Below are 27,207 nucleotides of genomic sequence, written 5' to 3'. Positions count from 1 at the left end.
TTTCCCAACTGTACCAAATTCTTACCATTGGTCATCTTTAAAGTAACAACCTCTATACACAAAACACCATTGTATCTGTCCATCGCTGTGCTGTACAAAGGTTGCATTGTAAACTTGATTATATAGATATTTAAGTTGAGCGTTTTTCATTATATGAAATAACTGACAAACTTCTAAATTAGAAATGTGTTTAAATTTGCAAATCTCTGTTTATGGTACTAGCATAATATTATACATACTGCACTGTATCAATCGAAGGAAACCCTAAATATGTCGAGTTGCCTCCGTGGCCGAGTGGGTAAGGTCGCTGTCTTCAAATCACTTGCGAGAAGAAAGAAGAATCTGCGATAAAATAGATATAAGACACTGCTTTCGTGAAATTTAGTAAATAGGAAAATTACAATGTGAAGAAAATACCAATTATTCTCTCCGTATTCCCACCCGTTTGGCCATATGTCTGTTTTACGGTTGGTCAAAAATGATGGACTGTCATAACATTAAAAGAATAAGAGAATTTTTCATGACACTCTTGGCATAAATAGAAAACAATATATAGAACATACAGATCATTACATTTTGCCCCTTTAACCGTCCATTCGTCCGTATGCCTGCCCACCTGCAGTCACAAGCTATAGATACTTTGTTAATTTTCAAAATACAAAATCTTTTTCATAAAATCTGGCACACAGATGGAAGGTTGATGGCTACAGATGATCATATAAATGCAATAATATTTGTTACCATAAAACAGTCGATAGAGACGTCCAGGTTTTGTGATAAATTACTATTTTCAACATTGTATACTGTTGTTATGTCACCCTGTTTCTTTTTTTGGACCGTTTCCTTCAATTTGATTGGCTAACAATTTTTTTACAAGTGTGTAAAACAAATTTATTCGGATAACTTTTGTGCTGCTCTCGATCTTGGACTACTTCTTTCACTTTTTTGGAGCAGTTAAAAATACTTAAAAATGATTGACTTGAAAACAATGACTATAAAAAGAAACAAAAGTAATAAATGTCATACTTGTTTGTTTTACACACCTGTAAAACCCGAAACCTCGTACACATATCTACGATAACGGCCAGGCCGTTATCGTAGATATGTGTACGAGGCACCGGAAGACCGTTATCGTAGATATGTGTACGAGGTTTCGGGTTTTACAGGTGTGTAAAACAAAAAAATATGACATTCATTCCTTTACTCAAATATCTTTATTATGGTATTATGTATATCAAACTGGCATCATTGTGAATCTTTGACAAATTGTCAATGTGGTTAATTGAATCTAACGAAATAAAGTAATATATATATATATATATATATATATATATATATATATATATATATATATATATATAATGAACTGTTTGCGTCATTAATGTTATGTTTCTATTTATTGGATATTGTGCAGATAATGTCAAGTGAAATTCTTAAGAAACAAATATTGTTAATGTATAATCAGAATTTCATCATCTTCTTTGTACTAATTACAGAATTAACTGTTATTTCCTCACCCAATCAGTATTATGGAAATTACGTATTTATGTTCAATTTCCAGCTTAAAGAGAATTCCTACAATTTTTTTCCTTTCATAGAATTTTTTTAAATTCATATATATGATAGGAAAATGTGTGCTGAAAACAATGAACAAATAAAAATAATAGGTAACCAGGCTTGTTTTTGTGAAAAATTGCTTTGAACACACCCACTGTTGCTGAAACTGGCAGCGATTTTTGAACATTTTCATAATTTTCTGCTTTTTTATAAATACCAACCAAAATATACATCCAGGCAGCACAATACGGTTTTTTTCTTATTACAGATTTTATCATATACTTACTTGATATCATAGTCATATTTGTAATACTTTATCCTTACAATGATGGGTACAAATGAAAAAAAAATATTGTTTCATATTTACTTTTGTGAACTTTTTTCAATGAAAAATACCCATAGTGAAGAATATTTTTTTAAATTTTGAAAAAACTCTTTCATAGAATTTTTTCCTTTTTTTCTTGTGTATAGATAATTGTATTGTGAGCATAAAAATGGCTAAAAATGTATGGGTCACCAGGCTAAATTTTATGTTAAGACCGCTAGAATACAAACACCTGTTCGGACGGAAATGGCGCGAACCTGCCCAAATTGATTACATGTATGTCTGCTAAAAGTTTAAAAAAAGTTTTAAAAATTCTTAATTCTTTCTATAATTGCATACTAAATAATCTGAAAGGTGATATTGTCTTATCAGTACTAAGTCAATTATCTTACATTATATGAACAACACTGTCTTTATACTAAAATGCGATGTGAAAACACAACCACAAAACTAGCAAGATACCTGTCAGGCATGATACTTGTCAATACAACATAAACCAGTATCAACATTTGATTACTGATATAACTTATCAAAAATGTTATTTCATTCAAGATTCCTCATATTTAAGATTGTCTGTAACATGTTTCAACAAATGTTGACTTCAGTTCAGTTTTCCATAGAAAGTGCCGGCTGCGCAGAAAGATGCGCATTAAAAACTATAGGAATTCCCTTTAAGCGAATGCCTCTTCTTCATTTTCAAGAGCTAAAAATGCAGCATCTACAGTATATTTGCATACATAAAGTAAGATTCTAATAAGAAATCTTAAGAAGTTGCAGCTGTTGAAAAGTGCAAAACGTATGAAAGATGATAAATGGTTGACATGTGTTTACGTACGACTTGTAACTATTAATAATTTTGTTACGCTAGTGGTGGAATACATTTACCTCACATGTCCGCATTAAAAGACGAGTATCGAAGGAGTTCAGTCCCAATGGCGTCTGCCTGTCTCGTCAGATAGCATCAAAGAGGAAAGCATAGTGTTTAGTTGCAGAAAGCCTGATCCACTTTTGATATTTTATAAATAAAATAACATTCAAAAACAGGCATACTCTGTCATAGAAGTGTCTTCAGATTTCTATGAAAACAAAATCTGAATCACTGGTAAAATATTGACGTATTAAATGATAGCAGTTGACGAAGTTTTTTAATGTTATAATATTTTGATTACGTCCGTTGAAGTCTGCATTATGACTACACGCTCTGTCTACTCAAATTTAGAAATGCTCATCCTGAAAAGGGTTGACTCCCATCTAGATGAAATGTACAATGCTAAAATCAAAATAATCTATTTTAGCATAAAAAGTTAAGTATAATAATATGTCTATCATAGTCAGATGCAAGATGCATTTTGAATACCCGAACGGAGAATGCGTTATGTGTAACTTTCAACGAAATGTGCAGTATGAAAAAGGTGTGTTCGAATAACTCGCTGATCAGCGTCCCCGTCTAGGTTTTTTGAAAGACGGAATTCATAAAGATATGAGACGAGAAAGCATCGAGTGTCTACCAGATTTTGAAATTATTAAATTGACGTCCGCAACATGAACCTAGAGTTACATTTACGAAATAGAAAAATACGACAATATCAGTGTTTTCAGAGACATATTCTTCCAGATATATAAAGATCTATCAAACAAGTATGTTCCTGCTACGGACATACAGTGACGTCTATACATTACATACGTTTCACACGTTAAGCTTATCGGCTCATCTAAGATTTGTCACTTGGAAGTTTGAGAAAAAGTACAACTAACTGTGTTTGGGTCATATTCCTGTCTATCAACCTATCAACGATGCCGTTACGGTGCAATGATTAAATACTTCTCTGGCGTGAGTGCTGCCAAATTCCTTTGGTATTCTAAGACTGGTGTTCCATTCAGTCGCACTGCTATTAACATTGTAACTGTGTGAATTAATACTTTATCTTTATTTCTATTTTTTTTAAAACAAGAGGGCCAAGATGGCCCTAGGTCGCTCACCTGAGAAACACACCGTAATAGTGTAAACATGTTTGACCTAGTGATTTCATAGAAAAAAATATTCTGACCAATTATCATTAAAATTGGAGCAAAAAATCTTGAGTATAAATATGTATTTTCTTTGATTTGATCTAGTGACCTAGCTTTTGACCCAAGATGACCCATATGCGAACTTGACCTAGATTTCATCAAGGCTATCATTCTGACCAAATTTCATGAACATCAGTTGAAAAATACAGTCTCTATCGCATACACAAGGTTTTTCTTTGATTTGACCTGGTGACCTACTTTTTGACCCAGATGACCAATATTCAAACTTGACCTAGATTTCATCAAGGCAATCATTCTGACCAAATTTCATGAAAATTAATTGAAAAATACAGCCTCTATCGCATACAGAAGGGTTTTCTTTGATTTGACCTAGTGACCTAGTTTTTGACCCCAGACTACCCATTACGAACTTGACCTTGACCTAGATTTCATCAAGGCAACCGTTCTGACCAAATTTTATGAAAATCCAGTGTAAAATGCAGCCCCTATTGCATACACAAGGTTTTTCCTTGATTTGACCTAGTGACCTAATTTTTAAACACAGATGACCCATATTCAAACTTGACCTAGATTTCATCAAAGCTATCATTTTGACCAAATTTCATGAACATCAGTTGAAAAATACAGCCTCTATCGCATACACAAGGTTTATCTTTGATTTAACCTGGTGACCTACTTTTTGACCCAGATGACCCATATTCGAACTTGACCTAGATTTCATCAAGGCAATCATTCTGACCAAATTTCATGAAGATTAATTGAAAAATACAACCTCTATCGCAAACAGAAGGGTTTTCTTTAATTTGACCCAGTGACCTATTGTTTGACCCCAGATGACCCATAATCAAACTCAATGTAAATTTTATCAAGGCAATCATTCTGACCAAATTTCATGAAGATTAATTGAAAAATACAGCCTCTATTGCATACATAAGTTTTTCTTTGATTTGACCTAGTGACCTACTTTTTGACCCAAGATAATCCATATTCAATTTTAACCTAGATTTCACCAAGGCAATCATTCTGACTTAATTTCAGGAAGATCAATTGAAAAATAAAGCCTCTATCGCATACGCAAAGTTTTTCTTTGATTTGACCTAGTGACCTAAATTTTGACCCCAGACAAACCATATTCAAACTTGACCTAGACTTTATCAATGCAATCATTCTGACCAAATTTCATGAAGATCAATTGAAAAATGCAGCCTCTATCTCATACACAATGTTTTTCATTGATTTGACCTAATGACCTATTTTTTGACTACAGATTACCCATTTTCAAACTCGGCCTAGATTTTATTAAGGTTATCCTTTTGACTTAATTTCAGGAAGATCAATTGAAAAATACAGCCTCTATTGCATATACAAGCTTTTCCTTTGATTTGGCCTAGTGACCTATTTTTTGACTCCAAATAACTTATATTCAAACTTAACCTAGATATCATCAAAGCAATCATTCCAACCAAAATTCATGAAGATTAATTGAAAAATACAGCCTCTATCGCATACAGAAGGTTTTTCTTTTATTTGACCTAGTGACCTAGCTTTTAACCCCAGATGATCCTTTTTCAAACTTGGCCTAGATTTGATCAAGGCAATCATTCTGACCAAAATTCGTGAAGATTAATTGAAATATACAGCCTCTATCGCATACACAATGATAATCTTTTATTAAACCTAGTGACCTAGTTTTTGACCCCAGATAACCCATTTTCAAACTCGGCCTAGATTTCATCAAGTTAATCATTCTGACCAAATTTCATGAAGATTAGTTGAAAAATACAGCCTCTACCGCATACACAATCTAAATGTTGACAGACGACAGACGACGGACGCCGGACATCAAGTGATCAGCATTGCTCAGGTGAGCTACAAAAGAGGTGTTGATTCAGGCATTTCAAGCACACTACCCGGACAAGCTCTGACATCAACCGTTATTTTGACCTTTGAGATAGGAATGGATTTTACGCGCAACACTCCATCTCACCGTGGCAAATATGGCAAATATTTCTGACAAATATTAGAAAGAATTTTGCAAGCAGTTATTGTGCGGACAAAACATTTTTACCCTTTTCTCTTGAATTAAGTAATACGTCAGAAATAATAAATCTGTAATGCACATTAAAATCTTTTTCAGTTTGAGAGAGTCCAAGTACAAATTAGCATTATTTTCAGACATCAAGTAATAGTGTACTTTTTCAAACTCATGTAATAAAATAGAAAAAGTGAAAACTCAACAGGTCGCTCAACACGACAAAAATGAAAATGCTGCAGGCTCGGTTAGATTGAGCCTGTTCAATACATCAAATACCCCATTCAAATATAAGTCGCCGCTTTAACAGGACAATTTTATTCTTAGTTACATATTGTTTGGGAAGATTTACCTTATTTCTGCTAGGCCAATTAGTTAGCTACATGTCTACGAATGCCTTAGTATATTAAATGTGCACTTCTGATTAAAAAAAAAAGGATCAAAATAAAGTCTTGGAAAAACTGATTTTTAGAAATATTATATAATTGCTTTGAAGCGAAGAAATTCGCGTAAAATATGATTTTGAAATAAACAGAATTATGATAATACAAATTTTGATTTAAAAAAAACAGCGTTTTGCCTTACCTTCGGATATGCGAGACTGTAAAATAATTCCTTCACATTTCTCAGAATAATATAATAAACTATTCACAAAAAAAATATTTTACATCCAGTCTTTTGTTAGACTTTTGACAATGTTTAAGTATCACTGTATAATTATGCTTTCACAATTATGTTTTCTAAATCAACATTCCATAAACATCAATTATCTAATGGAAACATAGACATGACTATTCTGTATGAACAGTTGGTGTGCTCAGATTTCACTTACAGCAAGTACATTGATTTGGCATTGTTTAACAAAAGCATCCCTGAATATTTTATGCTTCCGATACCAATGCAAAACTGCTTCACTTTTTTGCATTCTGTTGTATAGATATATAATATCATGCCAAGGGTATTCAAGGACAGCTTATTATCAATTATTGTTTTATAATTGTAGATACCATGTCGAATCTTTGTTAAATCAATATCAAAAGAGAAAAATTCCAGTAGCTCAAATGTTAAAAAAATCAACAAATAAAATCAAATATGTTCTAATCAACTGTAATTAGTCATCTCCAAGGCAACATCTTCCAAGAGATGTTGATGGGTAGGGGATTCGTTGTAACCCGGTTTAGACATATTTTACACACGGTTCATTCACGATATAGATCTAAGGACAATATCTAGATAAATATAAATTTAAAATAGGTCTCAATTTATCATAGCATATACAATCTGAATTTGGCTATTGACAAACGCCCTAAATAAATATGACGAACTCGGCAAAGTAGTCATACGTAAATCAATGTTACTCTGTCACTTATGCTCAAACTTGGTACCAAAGGCATATTGTACTACGGTGGACACTTTATTGTTATTTACCGTACTAATAGGACAATCAGGTCAATTTAGCCAAATAGGGCTTATCATATGACTTGACCTGTCAAATGACTTGACCTTTCAATGTTACCTGTGTAACTGACACTGAAATTAAATGAAAACTTACATATTTGCTTTTACCAAACGATTTAAGTACACCTGCCTTTGCACACACTGGAATAACCGTTTAATTTATGGCATTCTGACGTTATTTTAGATGCTAAACAAAAGCAAAAAACGAGAAAAACGCAGACAATAATATTCTTATAACAATAACAAATTGCAGCAGCTGTTGTAAGAATACTCTACGGTAGAATAAAAAAATACATGATTGTGGAAGAAAAAATATTAATTATACAACAATGGAGAATTAAGGTAATGGATCCGTAAATGAGAAATGGAAAAATGCGTATTCTCAGTACACGATTTCGTTATCATCCAAGTTTTTAATGAAAGCCATGTGCACGTTGAGCCACTTTTACGTCCGAAAAGTATCGAATTGTTACCTAGAATACGAGATCACGGGTCCACTACCTTTACAATATAATATTCTAACAGTACAGAATTGACTGCATAAAAAAGTGTGTACATGGTTAATGAGTAAAAAAAAAGCATTGGTATACAAGCTAATAAACAAAAACGTATTATATGCATATCGGCAACTTGTACCAGTTTTTCCTTTCAGCATATATCTATAACGCTGTAGATATCAGAACGTTATTAAAATATATAAATGCATTAATGATATGTTATCGGTTGTATTAGAAGAAATATTGAATCACATAGAGAGGCATGCATCTATGTCGACACAAGCTAATCAAATCTAGTCTAAGTTATCCAACATTTAATAATGTAATAAATCGCCTTTTAGGATAAACCAGAAAGCGCTATCAGAGTGATTTATCATAAAAGCGCAGAGTAAAATGAAATGTGAAGGCGTTTATATTTATTTGCCATCGGGCTGATAAGCTTTGATAAGTACTTCAAAAATATTGCGGTATGAAAATGTATAAACAATCAGAAGTGATTAAGAACATACGATTGATGTGACACAATATTATGACATGTAATAAATGGTTTTGTGGATAGAGTTATCAGAAGACTATAATAAAACAATTTATGTTTTTTTGCATTTGATGCCTTGCACAACCATAAAAAAGCAAAATTGTCATTTGAAAAATTAAACCTCAATGGCTTTTAAAGTTTCCAGTACAAATTGAAATGAAAGAAATTGCGATCATTGCAATACCATGGACAAAATTCTAATAGCATATTGCAGCTTGAAAGAAGACAAACAAGATGTAAATACCATGTTAGCATGTTCTAGTTCATTATAAAACTTTTTCAACATTTTGTGTGGTCGGTCCACCGGGTTATGATATGTTTGTTACAGTGATTTGGCGGGCATATAGAGGCTTTGCAGGGGGGGGCTAGTGTGTCAATACTCCATATCAAACAGAAACGGCAGTCTATTATCATAAAGTCCTCTATGTGAAAGTTTTCACATACAAAAGAATCAACCTAAACAATTGGCAGTTCTGCAACGTCTGCACACACAAGATAAACCAAAGCATTCGCTAGTACAAACATCAGACTGCTGTCCATTTTGAAGGCAATATTACATTGACTTCTTACCTTTACTTAATTAAATCAAACTACCACTATATTATTATTATACGACCACGAATAATTATTCGGTGAGTATGAAATACGCATTCTTATCAATTTCAAATATGAACTTAGCTACGATTTAGCTTAACTATAATCTTCGAGAAACAAGCAACACAATAAACAGAACGATTATCGATGTTTGGAAAGAAAATAAATAAATATGAGCGTCTCGTGTATTGCCCTATTACAGCTTGGTTCTATCAAGAAGTTTTATTACCCAGCCGGGGCAGCAGCAAATTGATGTGTTCCACCATGCAACAAGAACAATGTATTTTCATACTGCACTTTTTTCAGGGTGTTTATGGCGTAAATAAATGCTTATTGTTTCTGACTGAAACTAAATCAATTTCCCGAACTGTATAGTGAGTTAAGTAAATTTATAACGAAAAATTAACTGATTATGTCTCCGAGACACATTTCATTACTTTAATTCACTTAACACACTAAACCCTAGATTAACCAAGCTTTTGTGCATATGTCACGACGTCATACCGGAAAAATTTTCTGGATGGAAAAGCGTGGAAAGCGTGCGTTGTGTTCCAATCGTTGTAAGTGTTTAAGAGATAAAGATACATAACAACATTTTCATCTACAGTCTCAAGAGTTCTGTTGGATAATAATTTCAGAAAAAAATCTATTTACTTTTTAATGCAGATAATTCCTTTTACATCTTTAATTAACGTGAGCAAAATGAGCTCAAATAAATATATAAATCAAAGTTAATCAAAGTTATATTCATTTATTAAAAGTTTAAAAGCTCATACAAGACGATTGTTATACGACTCCGATTTGAAAATTCATATTTAGTTTATTGCCACAACATTATTGTCTTTCAGATATATAAAAACATTATAACTCTACCATATTATAAACTGGAAGCCTTACCATTTGTGTGAAGTTTCCGATATAATCCATGATTTCATATGGCCTAATGAAAAACATTATATTATTCTATTATGTACATACAGTTTCCACATCCAAGGATCTTCTAGCATGAAATTAATTTATATATCTTAATATTACATTTGTTCCCGTCTACAGTTGACGTGACGAGATATTATAAAATAATCCATAACATTTGTATTCATCTGCAAATCAAACAAATAACAGATCGAAGGGGGTCACGACGTTTTTCATTAGATACATACCCTATTCATATAGAGACTTTGGTATTTCGCTTTATTGTTTGCAAATCACTTTCACTCGTACATGAATAATTCATTAAATAAAAGATGGCGAATATATCAACAGGAACCTACTTCAAGTAAAATGACGTAAAATACGTTTGAAAAAAAAAAAAAAAAAAAAAACAGCAAAAAAAAAAAAAAAAAAAAAAAAACACACACATACACAACTCTGCATCGAAAATTACACTTAACTCGCGAAATAAAACTGTTATTGCTAAAATGTTACGTTATTTATTGCATGTATGTGGAATTGTTGTTATCCGTATGATAAAAGGAAGAAAATGTTTTTTATTGGTTCGGAATCTACGAAATGTGTATCATACACTTTTCTTTTAAGTACTGTTCGTAAGAAACACGAATTAAAATACTTTCCCCATTCTGGCAGCTGTTCGTCCTCAAATGTTTCATATCTAAAATAAAATGTTAAAAGGTTCATTTTTGAAACATTAAAACCATTTGAACATTGTTACAACAATTAGAGACATTTCAGTTGCTTCTTAGAAATTAAGTTCTTGCAATAACGGGAAGTCAAATGTAGTCGTTATAAGATTTACCTTTATGTATATGTGCGATGTTAATACAATAATCCTTTTCATGAAAATAACTCGAACAAAAAGAGATATTAATTTAAGATTTACAAATGCACACTCAAATGGTTGATCTCCAGTAGCTTTTTATTCTTTGGCAATGCCTCTACTATGCCTCAGTCAAGTGTCGGTTTATTTTGAAAGAACAATATGTTTCCAAGAAAATATCGCCTGAAATGATCTAATGAAAACGTAGACTCATATTTTATTATATTTTGCTTTATGATTTTCTTAGCTTACCATTAGTATGCTATTAGTATGCTATTTTATAGAATTACACAACATACGAATAGTCTCTTTCATAAGTTCTAAATGTTTACTGCTTTATAATTTATAGTTATGTAAAACTGTTCCGAAATTTTAGTGATATGTTTAAGAAATATAATAATTATTATGGCTTAAAACTGTAAACGGTACATTATATTTTACAGAGAATTACACCCAGTCTTTGCAGTCTGTCTGGGCTAAAATTCGTCGTTAAAATAAAACTGGCTTTCTGAGAGTTAAAATGAAAAAATCATCTCAATATTTGCCAGCCCATCTGACGAGAAAATCACACATCAAAGCTACGATATGTTTTTTTTTTTTCAACTATAGTGCTGCTCAATGTATTTGGCAAATGTGTCTGTCTGACACAACAATATCTACTGGCTGTAGTATATATGAAATAACTCTACTGGCTCTATCATATTTAAGTACAATATCATCGTCCTATGATAATATACTATACTTTCACATTTATCATGTTGACATAAACTTTGTAAATTACAAAACAGAACCTTTATATGTCTTATAATTGCTTTGATCCGCTATTTACAGAGGCCTATAATGATTGAATTGAGCCATATTTTCACGTTCATATTTTAATTAACAGTTTATTCATTGTCCACACGCTGCTAACATATTCGTGTGTGTGTTTTTTTTTTCAATTACTCAACGTTATAATGCTTATATGACTGTCCCGAAAGCAGAGCACTTTGTGGTTTCTTCATATCGCATGATTAGAGATAACCTGCATTTGCAAAACACTTAATTTATGACATTCTTGCGTTATACTTTTCATAAAATAAAATCGAAATGTCAAGAGAGTGGCAATCATTCAAGTTATGACTGCAAATAAATAAAGACATGAAATAAGAACACTTTACAAAACAATTGTTATTACATTATCTAAAGAAAATTGCAGCAGTTGTCGGAATGATTTTGTAAAAGGAAGAATTACGTAACAGAAACATGCAAGATTTATGAAAAACAATGTGAGTTAAAACCATAACTTTTCAACTCTTTCAAAATTTATCTGAAAAATTCGTACCGTCATTAGCTTGCTGGCGGCAAGTGATTCTGCTTTTGCGACCAGTGCAGGCACATCCGTGCAGGCTGATCATGGTCTGCAGTGTTCGCTATTCAGTCAGTAAGTTTTCAGTGAATATCCCTTCGAATAATAAATGGTATTGCCCAAATTGAATGATGGACCAGTCCATTTTAGAAATTTAGCAGGGTAAAGGATAAATGAATCCTACATATTGTGTCGTAGCTGTAGCTTAACAATTATGTCGTATTGTATTGTCGGACACAAGGACAAGACCATTCTACCTTATTGATATTCCGTATCCCCCTGCTTTCAATCAGGGAGTCAGTGGCGCAGTCGTTAGCAGTTTGGACTGCAATGACAGCGATCCGGGTTCGATTCCCGGACCCGGATCGATTCCCGGTTGCGGCTGATATCCCGACTAGTGTTCAGTGCTGGGTGATTTACTTTACAGACTGGATGCTGGGGAGATAAATATGACTCCTGCCGTGGGCTCAGCTGGAAATAAGTTGTTCCGTCCATTCCAAGTGGGAACTTTCGTCGAGTACCCATGTTAAATAAAGCCCCTGGGGGCGTTACATTTTGTACCCAAAAAAAAAAAGACAACCCCTAAAATTTTGAACTATGTTGTTTTATACAACCAAAAATGTCAAGTAAGTATTTACGCTAGTTATTTAACATAAATTGTTAAATCCAACAACAAAGTAAATCCGTTACCACTTTCAGTTGAGTAAATACGGCAATAAGACATTGACCCGGTCAATCCATTTCCACATGTAGTGTGCGATTCGATGCGTGAATTTGTTGCGCATAATTAGAGGGTCGCAATGGGGTTTGTTTTCACATATTAACCATGCGTTCGAAGGTAACAATAATATTCAGTTGTTTACATGTAAATTTGCTGATATATATCTGTTTGTACATATGTTATGTTCTTCAAGAATGGAGGAAATAAAAGAATCAATCAACCATCCTCGGGTTTAGTTAATATGTAATCCGCGGAACGCGTGCAGTCAGAGAATCGCCTCATTTAGGAAAGAATAATTTTAACGTCAGAGGTTATTTCTAAGGTCACGGAGTTTGATTGGCCAGCTTGTAATGACAACATCTTTCGAGGTCAGTTGCTCAATCAAGTGTGACTTACCGAATCAAAGTGTTCCTTCTCAAGAGAAGGAACAATTAAGGGCAGATGTATTAGAATATGAGTATATATCTAGGAACGCTTGCCTAGATATATACTCATATTCTAATACATCTGCCCTTAATATTATATTTAACTTTGAATATGAGTATATATCTAGGAAAGCATCGAATTCTTTCAATTAATTTTGTGTATCCGTAAAAGCTAAATTATTTACAGACCTTATACAGATTGGGAATGACAGAACACTGTACGACCATTTTAATATCACATTTCAACTGAAATGAAGACCAGATATGTAATTTGTTATGTGTTTTCTCTGTACAATAACTAATAAAACAAACTTCAAATCACTGTGAATTAACATAATATAGTGAACCGGCCAATCAAAGTGTTGGTAGACGAATGCCCATATCAAACACACTGGACTGGTCTATATTAATCCTGCAGAACGAAAACCTGTTTATGAATAACAATGACATATAACTGCAATATTTCTCGTTATCTCAAGACAATCAATAGACAAGTCTAGGGTTTAAGACTGAGTGGTTGCATTATTGCCTTTATATCACCCGCAAACGTCTTGAACAGCATTCTATATATCAAACTGGCATCAAGTTGCATTTTTATATAAATGTGACAAATGGATGAGTACTAAATTAAATCTAGTACGTTCAAGTAATGTATAAATAAACTGAAATGTGTGTGCTTTGTCATTAATGTTATGTTTCATATTTATTGCACGTCGCACAAGTATTTCGTAAGAAACAAATATAGTTGCTGTGTTAATGCCTTTTTTTGCTTTGTAACTGTTATATAATCGCCCGTCCGGATGGCATGTTCCAGAACAATAAGGAAAAACTATACTTATTATTATCCAGATAGAATAAAAATGGTTAATTGTTTATGCAGAGTTCTCCTTTCCAGCACACCTGCACTTCACTGGCATATATAGACTGGCTCCCGGCACTGTGTTTGCTCTGTCAAATTACTCGAATATAGCAATGGAAGTAGCTTGTTACTGTCTTGACATTTTATGGCCCTTTGCTTCGCACATAGGTTCAGTTATCAGATGAAAATGCGCTATTTTAGAGACTTAAGGTGCGCGGATTTTGGAATTTGAAAAAGTGGGTGGGGTATGATAAAATGTATCTGCAAAAAGTACATGGTTTCTGTATACGGAATAGATATTATTTCAACTCTTTATTAGTAGAGAAAGGAAATGCTCAACTTGATAAAGATAAAAAAAAACTCAAATTGTAGTAAGAAATGTACTGTTGATTTAATTGATTTACATATGACCCATTGTGAACATCCAAAACCATCAATGAATAATATTTAAAAAAAAATAATATGCACTTTATCTTGGCAAAACATCCTATAAAAACTAATGTAAAGAAAAAGTTAAACAAGTGAATGAAGTATTGCCATGCAATACAAAGTCCCCTACCGGAAGGCACCTAATTTTCTCTACTGCAGTATAACATAATGAACTGATATCTGTCAATGATGTATAAACAATATTGTACTACATATACAATATGTTATAACAACACACTTGGATTAAAATGTGCATATATAAAAACCCACAGTTCTTTTAATATTGAATTTTTTTGGCAGATTATAAAAATGTTATCATGTAAGTTATTTATAGTAACAACAAAGGGAAATTAATCTTTAGAAAAAAAAATCTATATAATATAAGTCCACAAGAAACTCTTTACCAGGTAGAGATAGGTCAAAATACACCTAAAAATTGGATGTAACATGCATGCTGTACCACAGAAAAGTGGTCTCGATTTTTCTCTACCGCCAGTAATAAAAAAGTTACAATAAAATCTATTTATAGTAACAACAAAGGGACGTAATTCTAAAAACAAGGGTGCCTCATGGTTGTGAACATTTGGTCCAAGTTACATCAAATCCCTCCATGCATGAAGAAGAAATGTTCCGTACAAAGTCATTCTTGAATTTGATCTTTGACCTCTTAATATGACCTTGACCTTAGACCTAGGGACATGGTTCTTGGGCATGACATGTTGTCTCATCCAGGGGAATATTTGTGCCAACTGATATCTAAATCCTGCTTTGCATGACAAAGTTACAGACCGGACAGGAAAAAAATCCTCTTGACCTTTGATCTCAAAGTGTGACCTTGATCTTTAAGCTAGGGTACTGGGTGTTGCGCATGACACGTCGTCTCATCATGGGAAACATTTATGCCAAGTAATATTGTAATCCCTTGATGGATGACAGAGTTCTGGATCGGACAGGGAAAAAACCTTATTGACATTTGACCTCCAATTGTGACCTTGCCCTTTGAGCTAAGGGTCTGGGCTTTGCGCACAACATGTTGTCTCATCATGGGGAACATTTGTGCCAAGTAATATTAAAACCCCTTCATGGATGGCAGAGTTATGGACGGGACAGGAAAAAAACTCTGTTGACCTTTGACTCCCAATTGTGACCTTGACCTTTGAGCTAGGGGTCCGGGATTTGCGCATGACACATCGTCTCATCATGGGGAACACTTGTGCTAAGTGATATTAAAATCCCTTAATGAATGTCAGAGTTATGGACCGGACACGAAACAGACCCTGTTCATGCTATGTTAACATTTGACTGCTAAGTGTGACCTTGACCTTTGAGCTAGGGGTCTGAAAGTTGTGCATGACACATCGTCTTATTATGAGGTACATTTGTGCCAAATAATATTAAAATCCCTTCATAGATGGGAGTGTTATGGACCGGACAGGAAAAAAGCCTTGTTGACCTTTGACCTCCAATTGTGACCTTGACCTTTAAGCTAGGGGTCCAGGTTTTGCGCATGACACGTCGTCTCCTGATGGGGAACATTTGTGCCAAGTACTATTAAAATCTCTTCATGGATGGGAGAGTTATGGACCGGACAGGAAAAAAGCCCTGTTGACCTTTGACCTCCAATTGTGACCTTGACCTTTGAGCTAGGGGTCCGGGATTTGCGCATGACACATCATCTCATCATGGGGAACATTTGTGCCAAGTAAAACTAAAATCCCTCCAAGGATGGGAGAGTTGTGGACCGGACAGGAAAAAAGCCCTGTTGACCTTTGACCTCCAATTGTGACCTTGACCTTTGAGCTAGGGGTCCGGGTTTTGCGCATGACACGTCGTCTCATCACGGGGAACATTTGTGCCAAGTAATATTAAAATCCCTTCATGGATGACAGAGTTATGGACCGGACACGATATTGCGGACGGACGGACAGACGGACGGACGTACGGAATGACGGAAAAGTGCATTCCTATAGTCCCCGAAACTGGTTTTCAACCAGTAGGGGACTAATAAATTCACTTTCTTTATTTACATTTGCATGCTGTAAGCTTAACTTTTGTTTTACAAAGTAGTTTATATGAAAAGATATGATGGTCAAGAAACGCCATGCTCAAAAATTAAAAATTCCCCTTAATACATTAAATGTCAATGGTGAAGAAGTTGTGTTGCTTGCAATTTTGGCCTAGAAATGATTCAGTTATTAATTCTAAAACCGATGTTTACGAAAATCAACGCAATTAAATATCAAAACACATAAAAACTTCAGAATTGTTATTTTGTTAAAAAAATATCTGAACGAGGTTCAAAGGTCAGACTGATGCGAGTACGGGTAAAATAATTGGTATTTTAGGTTAACGCTAAATATTTAGTACCAATTGTTATGACATTAAAATAATTCTTTATTTTGCTCATTTCGACATTTTTGCGCTTTAAATTTGAAATTAAAAAAATTACAAGGTAAAATGTTTGCAATAACAGTTCAACGAGAGAGCCAGGCTACAGTTTACATAGCGTAAATGTTTTCTGCCTGTTTTATCATCAAGGAAAATGCTATGTTTACAATGTCTTTATCTGCTGCAATGATTGTTACAATTACTTGCGCAGACACCAAGGAAAAGTAATTGCCGAAATTGATTGGAAATTAATCCTATGTTATATGAATATAATTCTGTTAGCCAAATATACAAATATATATACATGTATATTGTTTAGGAGAGCATTTACCTAATCACAGAACATTTTACTTCTATATAAAATACCGCTGTAATATGGACAAATCAAATGTTCCACAAAAATTCTAATGATTTGTAAACGTCAACAATAGCATTCCGACTTTCAGCAAAAATGTAAGCATTCGATATTAATATCTGTGGTTACCACACTACAATAATTTGACTTCTTTTTTATATTTAGATGATTGTTAGTAAAGTAAACAAACATTTAAATCAGGTCGAAAAGTTAAATATTAAGCTAATAATTCACATATTTCAGAATATCTTATAAAAACGAGCTTTGTGCAGGGATGTTAGGTCTTCTCTTATAACATTTTAGCTACAAAAGAACCGATTTGGCGATGTTCTAAAAATTATGATATTAGTCTCTTAACGATTTATAACGGATCGGAATCATAGTCAGACTGTATGAACAGAAAGGTTTGTTTTAAAATTTAAAGCTGGAATGCATCTTCTGTGAAGTATAAGCGTACATTCACAGTCGAATTCACTGGCCTTTTCTTGCCATTGTAGAATTATGAAAATCACGTATGTGGCTTAACAAAAACCGGTACTGAAGTTTCATATTTTATCAAATTGTTCTGAACATGTTCATGCATTGCAATTAGATGTTCTGAACATGTTCATGCATTGCAATTAGATTTTAGTTTATCCGCAATAGTGATCAGAATATTGATATTGTAAAATATTGTATAAATTTAATGACGTCATCTTAAAACACTTAATTGCGTTATATAGATAAATCAGTGCAAATAATCGTCAACATAAACCCAAATGTTTCAGGAACTTACAACATTAATTATTCATTCATATAATTCAGGTGAATGAAAGTGTGGTAGAAGAAATAATACAGGTGTTTCAAAGCTTAAAGTTTACAAAACACACGTTGAGCATTCGAAAACAAGTTACTCTAGAGATCAAAGTTATATTATGTCTAATCTGACCTGATATGTGCTGATATTCATCTTTAACACATACTGTATGTTATAATACATTATAAAAGCCTTGCAAGATTATCGAACCCATTTTCGACACTTGCAGTTTGAAGCCTTTATACAGTATAGATATATTATACTTTTGTATACGCGTACAAATCATACTTTTCTATCGATATACGTTGCACACGATTTCGATCAGATATTACAAAATTATGAGGCTAGTATCATAACTATCGAAACGCCACTCATGATATATTCACGATTGCTAGTCATCGTTTATATTATATTTTTTTTATTCTGTACGATCAATTTGTGTCCTCGGTTATCAGTTAGCATTAACAACAATAGCTAACTAAAATGTTTAATATGTATATTTGACAGCAATGAAAACTTCTTCACAATTTTACGTAAAATACACATCTTGATCGCAGTATGTGACACTTAATAACGAAGAATAATTCATTTTAGTATGTTTAGTAAAATGTTGTTTTAAATGTTACCCCCGTAGGTGTAAATGTCGTATGGAATCTTTGTCTAATCAGTTTGTCTTTTTGAGATAGAAAGACAAAATGACACATATATTCTATGTTAGTAATATCCCTAAAAAAAAATCATAAAGCAAAAGCAAACGTTTCCTTTGGCAATTTGGTCATCATCAAAGTTTTTCTACAAAAATCACAATCATGTCTTCTCGGTGGTGCTACATTGCATTTTGGTTTTGACATATTCTGTTTAAGTATAACGCTCGCGATATAAATAACTGTCAAAACTCCTACACAACTATATTTTAATTCAGAATTTGCAATATTTTGTTTCTATAATGAAAAGCACAGCATGTTGGCTATTAGAAACAAACACTCAATGTGTCGACGTAAGCCCAATTTTTGCGACAAACTGTAAATTTTCATTACATTGTTCTATCTCTTTCACTGCCAACATATTATATATTCAAATATATTTACTTTGTGGTCTGTTTTATCACTGCGGGCATGTCAGTTACTCCTCTCTATTGCTATTTATGATGTCGATATTACATGGTTTACTTACATTGAGATTAAATGAGTTTTCATGACATGATCTGGGTATTTTGCAAACTTTGGAATTTGTTAGTCATTAGTTTTTGCTTTGTTTTGCTTTGCAGTTTTTGTTGGTAATTTGAATCCATCTTGGATTCTAATGACAAGCTAAAAGTACTCCAAACGTTATAGCGTCATTTGACGTCGCCGTCAATGCTGGCATAATTCAAATTACGCCTAGTATGTTTTCTGTGAAGAAGGCTTCAAACCGAAACATGTTAGAAAGAAACAGTAAAACAGTGCTTAAACATTGAGTTATTCTTCATTATATATTTTGTTTTAACAAGTTAATGACATTCTAAACTTAAGTGTTAACTTGATCTTTTTGAAAATGCATTAACATACAAGTATTATTTCTGAGTATAGCAAAACATGAGAAAAGACACAAGTAACAACATTTTAGCAAAACAATTGATTGTTACAACTATAAGCAAACCGAAGCAGCTGTTACGGGAATATTATACGGTAGAATGAAGAATTACTTAACATAAGAATAACGCAATGTGGGAAATTAAAAAAATATATATATTTTACCGTACAAAACTGATATGCACTGAAATCTGTGTACTTGGTCAATTAGTAAACAAAACTTGGGTACAAGCCATTCAATTTGTCTGGTGCATTGTATCGGCAACTTGTACCAGCTAAAAGTATTCAAATGAAATGTACACATTGCTAAATATTTTGAATTTGTTTTCGCAGTTTTTCTTTGGAATAGTAACGTAAAGTCTTCCATGAAAGTGGTTCTTTTTTAATTTGTTCCCATTTGTGCAAAAATGTCACAAGCAAATCTCTTATCCTGGAAAGTTATCTTAAATACAGTCTTGCTGTCCATACTATATCACTTTTAAATTATTGAATAAATTGTGAAAGCTATCGTCAATTATATTTTTAGACAAAAATGTCGATTTTTAACTTTTTTTAAACTTTGGATTTTTTGTATCATGTAAATGTTTCAAATGAAAGAATTTGATATCAAAATGTTCTTCGCCGGCTTGAAGTAATTTTCTGGGAGAATACAGCATCAGGATAAATTTCAAAGTGTTTAGACTAGATTTGTAGTGCTCATTGACTATCCAATTTCATAAATAGAAACTTGGTGGTCTTGAAATTTATTGAGGTACTAGTAAATATTGAATATTGTTAATATTTATAATTATTTACAGAATTAACCTGTAAATAGCATGCAAATGCTTTGGTAAATAACGAGTATAAAGGGATATTTGGCACACCTTTGAAAGCCATATAAAAGTCAAATACAGGCCAAAGCCAACTCAGTATGTGACTGCGTGGGATATCATGTCACGTGTCTACGGCGTGATATTCCAGTGAGCCCGCAATAAAGTTGGGCATTAGGCTCACTGCTATAAGTAGACACCGTCGTTTATAAAGACGTTAAACCCAAACACACACACACGCACACACACAATATATTACATTGTGATATATGAGTGCTTAAACATTTTCATAATCTTTGATTAGATATAAAACACATTTATTAAGAGAAAGGAAATGTAATATAAAATATTTTTGAGAAAAATATAAAACTGCCATCATGTAGACAATGGCCCTTACCGTAAGTAATACTGCCATATATTCCATACTTCCATGTACAATATCGAATACGAAAACCTTTATCTGTTTAAACAGCACAAGCAATTATAAAAATATAATATTATGTAATATCTGTGAATTATATGAAAACTGGCTTTCCTGTTAGTTGATCCATCCTCCTTATAAGTATATAAATCCGCTGTTTTAAATATACTTTGTAACAGTTATATTACCCTACTGATCAAATATTAAACAACAAACCATGGTTTGATTTATATCTTATTTATATAAAGACTTTAGTATAAGTTTGTAAATCACTTCTCTTACATGTCAAATTGTTTATGTGAATGATCAAGTTACTCTTGAAAAACCTGATTTGGTCATTCTAATATGCAGTGTTCGATATTCTTGTGATTTCATTGCATTAGATGAAGAAAATATTTCTATTCTTGGCATTTATATACCGGTGTTCATATAGTAATACAATGTTCAAAAATATATCAACATATACCTCGTACTCTATAAAAATACAAATATTTAGAGAAAAAATAATAATTTAGAGAAGCCTTTTTTTCTGGAACAAGTATAAACATCTCTTAATAAATATTGCTCCTCTTTTATAGCCGTTAGAATCTTTTGAAAGACATGAGTTCTTTAGCTGTTTTTATTTGATAGGAAACACTTTCATAATTTCGCAACAATGAACAGTTCTGGTTCTAACAGGTGTACTTGGAAATATGGTCCTTCCATTTACAAATATCAGTCGGTGTAAGAGGCATAGACTGAATGTCGTAATAACTACCAGTTATCAAAATGCGTCGTAGCTAATAAAATTTGAATCACCTAAGAAAAGAATGAAGAAATACAAGATATATGTCTAAACAATACATTATTAGGTTAGATTTCAAAGTGTTTAGACTAGATTTGTAATGCTCAATGACTATCCAGTTTCATAAATAGAAACTTGGTGGTCTTGAAATTTATTGAGGTACTAGTATAGTAAATATTAAATATTGTTAATATTTATAATTATTTACAGAAATAACCTGTAAATAGCATGCAAATGCTTTTGCAAATAAAGAGTATAAAGGCCTGGGATATTTGGCACACATTTGAAAGCCATATAAAATTCAAATACAGGTCATAACCAAATGTACAAGAAGTCAAAACTATGTTTGCACTGACCACTTCATAATAAACTCTATCAGTATATTGAGAGGTTAGTCAAGGAGGTTATGATATGTTTATTTACAGTGGTTTGGCAGGCATACAGAGCCCTTGTGGGGCTGTTTACCAAATTAATATCCCTAATCATACAGAGTGGACATTCTGATTGCAATCCAGCCTTTTGGTTGATTTATGACAGTAATATCAGTTTACGGCCGATTTATGATATTTTATTTATCAAAAATATTTCAATAACATCCTTCATAGGGAAGTAGACTTTAATTAGAAAACACTCTGGTCAATATACTGTGGTTTTAAAGAAAGAGTGTACCACTGTGCTCGAGTCAATTTTCCCTATTATATAATCCCGACATTTATTCTCGTTTCCGTTTAATTTAAATCATGAGTGAAATAAAATTTCTGCATTATATTTCATGGCATAAGTCAAGGTCATTTGAAAATGACAGCTTGATTAATAACAGCATAGTGTCATATATATAGAATACCAGAGAAGAAGCCTCGAGTTACAATATCAAAATATATTACTTTACAATTGCTGAATAACAACAGCGTAATTGCAACGCGTGCATTTTGAAATAATTGCATGCCTTAGGTAAATCTTTTTCGCCATGGCACGTCAGAAAAAAAAGTTCTATATAAGTGTCATGGTTTACTTTCAATATACTGCACTTTAGCTATTGACTAATCAATTTATTGTGATATGATAGTAAAGGTATGCTGTTGTATGACAATATTTGATACCTGTAAAATATGTTAATATATGTATTTGCAACTTTTGTACTTTTTGCACGGTCTTTCACGATATGCATTTACATTAAATAGTTTATTAATTTTATAAAGCCAGTAAAGTTAGAAATGCACCACAATAAATATTACTGTTTTTATTACACTATATTTTGAACAAGAAACATTAGAAACATTTATATAATGTAACATTTACATTCGTTTTAATGAAATAATATTTTAAGCGAACCACATTTATTTCCATACATGCTGGTGTCTTTATGTGGTTCACATCGTATTTCATGACTAAAATCAGTTCAAAATGTTTTTGTTCAATACAATTTAAAGGCTGGCGTTTAAGATTATTCGCTTAGACATAGTGTCATACGTATGAAGAGCTAGAGAAGATCCCCATAAAATATATTGCTTTAGAACTGTTGAGTAACAACTGCGTAAATGCAACGCTTGTATTCTGAAATAATCGCGTGCAATCTTTTTTGCCCCGACACGTCAAAACATAAATTATATTTAAGTGTCAGGTCTGATGGAATTAAAAGTAATCTTAAATTACGACCAAGACGTCAAGTGTTTACGTTTTGCACTCATGATAAACTTCAGTAGTATTATCATTGAACTGTAAATGAGCCGCGCCATGTGAAAACCAACATAGTGGCTTTGCGACCAGCATGGATCCAGACCAGCCTGCGCATCCGCGCAGTCTGGTCAGGATCCATGCTGTTCGCTTTCAAAGCCTATTGGAATAAGAGATACTGTTAGCGAACAGCATGGATCCTGACCAGACTGCGCGGATGCGCAGGCTGGTCTGGATCCATGCTGGTCGCAAAGCCACTATGTTGGTTTTCCCATGGCGCGGCTCAAATAAAGCTTACTTTTATTACCAAGATCAAACACTGTGCTTACAATGTCTCCAAATTAAACAATATGTTTGTTAAGGAGTAATGAAAATATTCTGTTCAGTCGCTAAAGAAAAATACGTGGATATAATCGAGAACAAATTTCCTGCCATTATACTTAATGGTGAATAAGACGACATCTTTTCATTTCACTTCGTTTCTTTCAAAATGTGTAAACGCAACTTGTCAAACGATCGAATCTAGTGGTCTCGAGAAAATGTTCAATAGTGTTATTTTATTTTTATGTTTACATAAATAATGGGTAATGGGGAATGTGTTTGTCTTTGATTACATTAACATATATATCATCAAGATAAGTGTTAAAACGCTAATGGAAAAAAAGAAATGTAGAAGCTTTTTTTTAGATATTGTGTTTCTCTGTCATTTTTTTTCTCTCGACAATTTCTAAATATCTACGCCTCTGCGTAATCTTCTGGAATCTTACATTTATTTTATCTGCATTAAATTCTACCCTAGCCGTTGCTGGGAGAGTGAGGGCCTACCTCTCATGAACAGTTTACTTTACTTTGGTTTTACGGCGCACCAACACAGTATAAGTTAAATGGCGCCAAACAAGACTACAAATTTTGGTTTCACATTTCATTTACATCGAAATAGAAACATGAGGTATGTAATCAAAATTTGCATACCCGCTGGAATCACACAGTTACAGCGAAACCAAGTGTTAAGACCCTATTAGTCGCCTCTTACGATCATGCAAGGGTAAGGCAGTGGTTCCAATTCTTTTCATACAAAGATCGTCCCAGAACCACATAGGACTCTCATGAATAGACTCTTGAATAGACTGTGTTAAAACTAGTCTGCTATTTTCTTATTAGGTTCAATCTATGCTATCTTCTATGTTTGATTTAATTAAGAAAAGAAAAGAAGCCAATCAATAAATAGAGTGTTTTGGACGTAATAGCAAATCTGAAACTCAAAGCTACGTATCATGAGTTTCGTTTCGCAAGCTATATATGGTTTACTTTCAATATACAGCATTTAAGCTATTGTCAAAATAATTTAGTGTGATTTGATAGTAAAAGCATGTTGTTTTATGCTAATGTTTAATACCTGTAAAATATGTTATGTATCTGCAGCTTTGGATAACATATACGTTTAAGATTATTCACATAAACTGCGTTTCAATTTGGAAATGCCGGTTAAAGAATTATTTACACAAAGTAAAATGAATTAGATAGGTAAATGGCACATTTACGTATGAACCCGCTTAGTATCACTCTAATTTATGGGTATTACATAAACTATGATGTCAGTACATTTGAACTACATCAAAATATTTATGTTAGTCAACAAAGATAAGCTAATATATCTACATACGTTATTGCATTCGAAACGACACAACAACTTGAACTCACATTTATATGACGTCACGTAAATACGGTATGATCAGTTCAAGAGGTCACACTGTCCTGTTGAATATGATTTATACACGTCACTTAGCCCTATGAAACATATGTACTTAGGACGTTGCTTATTTAAAGCTTGCACTGAATCAATTAGCACAGTGTGACAGATAGAGAAACAAGAGCACCGCCTTGCGGGTGCTGACGCTCATCTGATTTTTTTTGTGTAATAGAAATATTGTCCTACCCATGATTTTCTAAGTCTAAAAAGGGCCATCATTCTTGCAAAAAGCAGGATAGAGTTATGTTTCTTGATGTACAGTGTCCACTTATGATGGTGAAAAACTGTTGCAAGTTTTAAAGCAATAGCTTTGATAGTTTATGAGAAAAGTTGACTTAAACATAATACTCAACCAAGAAAATGATTTTCTAAGTCCAAAAGGGGCAATAATTATTGCAAAAAGCAGGATGGAGTTATGTTGCTTGCTGTACAGGGTCAGCTTATGATGGTGAACAAGTGTTGCAAGTTTCAAAGCAATAGCTTTGATAGTTTAAGAGAAAAGTTGACCTAAACATAAAACTTAACCAAGAAATCTGATATTTTCTAAGTCCAAAAGGGGCCATAAATCTTGCAAAAAGCAGGACGGAGTTATGTTTCTTGCTATACAGGGTCAACTTATGATGGTGAACAAGTGTTGCAAGTTTTAAAGCAATAGCTTTGATAGTTTAGGATAAAAGCTGACCTAAACATAAAACTTAACCAAGAAAACTGATTTTCTAAGTCCAAAAGGGGCAATAAATCTTGCAAAAAGCAAGATGGAGTTATGTTTCTTGATGTACAGGGTCTGCTTATGATGGTGAACAAGTATTCCAAGTTTCAAAGCAATAGCTTTGATAGTTTAGGAGAAAAGTTGACCTAAACATAAAACTTAACCAAGAAATCTGATATTTTCTAAGTACAAAAGGGGCCATAAATCTTGCAAAAAGCAAGATGGAGTTATGTTTCTTGCTATACAGGGTCAGCTTATGATGGTGAACAAGTATTCCAAGTTTCAAAGCAATAGCTTTGATAGTTTAGGAGAAAAGCTGACCTAAACATAAAACTTAACCAGGCAACGCCGACGCCGACGCCGACGCCGACAACCGCTCAAGTGATGACAATAACTCATCATTTTTTTTCAAAAAATCAGATGAGCTAAAAAGAAATGTAAATATAAGAAATTGCTTTAAGTAATTTCTGTTTGGGTATGAAGCACATGGTTTGCATCCGCACTCTTTAAACACGCTCCTTTTCTTCATACCCATGCAATATACACAGACAAGAAAATTGTCGACAATATTGGAAAAGGAATATTTACCTAGCATGTCTTTCCATGAAACTTTTCGACCTAAGTGATGTTAATTTTGCCCAGATTACTTTCCCATAAGAATTTTGTAACAATGAATTTCAAAGCAATTTCTGTTATGGGCTTAACAGTTTCGGGGATCAGACATATTACTTAATTTTTCAAACCAAAAATCAACCATGTTCTGCTTAACTCCCTATGCATGGACTACTGTACTTCATGCTGCTCCTTTCAGACAATGTCTTTGAATAATAACCTACAAATCATACCGTATGGACGTTCAACCTATGTTTCAAACAAAAATAGGTCTAGAACCCTTTGACCTGTTAAAGTAACCTTCTGTATTCATATCTGGCATTTTGTATGAATGTATGAAATCCGTTTCAAGCAATGGTTCTGAATAACAACCTTCAAGTCCTATCGTATGGATATGCAACCTTAGTATCATTTTTTATATTCGTTTTGTAATGATGTTTAGTGTCCAAACCATACATATCAAAGTAATTATCAGTTGTCTCTTATTCATCATGAGACATTATGTAAATAATTCAGAGTTCATATTCTTTTCTTTTAAAACAAAAGTTTATTGTTGCTGGCGTTTTGGAGTGTAAATGATTTTAAAGAAAATTCTTTGCTTTAGATACTTAAACTTTCCGGTATTATTATAGGCAAAAGTATCAACCGACAAGACGTCCTTCGTACTGCTCAGAACTGCGAAGCAGTAAAAGACTTCTAAGACATAGCGGTAGAATCGTTCAAATTCTCCGACCAGTAATATTCCCCTTGGCA

The 27,207-nt window shown here is 33.1% G+C and overlaps 1 protein-coding gene across 7 annotated transcripts in view; it reads right to left on the bottom strand.

The window, feature by feature from the left end:
* Positions 1 to 27,207, bottom strand: part of LOC123524642 (prostaglandin E2 receptor EP4 subtype-like) — a 114,505-nt gene that overhangs the window by 54,814 nt on the left and 32,484 nt on the right. Inside the window, exon 1 of one of the 7 annotated variants that reach the window (XM_045302974.2) lies at positions 20,902 to 21,048. The exons of 5 other annotated variants lie outside the window; for them this stretch is intronic. The gene's annotated coding sequence lies outside the window, so the exon portion shown is untranslated. Of the gene's footprint in view, positions 1 to 6,530; positions 6,719 to 20,901; positions 21,049 to 27,207 lie in introns of those variants that run through there. One more of the 7 variants, XM_045302979.2, reaches the window with a different exon arrangement.

Source organism: Mercenaria mercenaria, chromosome 3 (genome assembly GCF_021730395.1).
Source record: "Mercenaria mercenaria strain notata chromosome 3, MADL_Memer_1, whole genome shotgun sequence".
NCBI lineage: Eukaryota > Metazoa > Mollusca > Bivalvia > Venerida > Veneridae > Mercenaria > Mercenaria mercenaria.
Note: the sequence above shows the minus strand (reverse complement) of the source record. Positions and strands in the feature narration are given on the sequence as shown.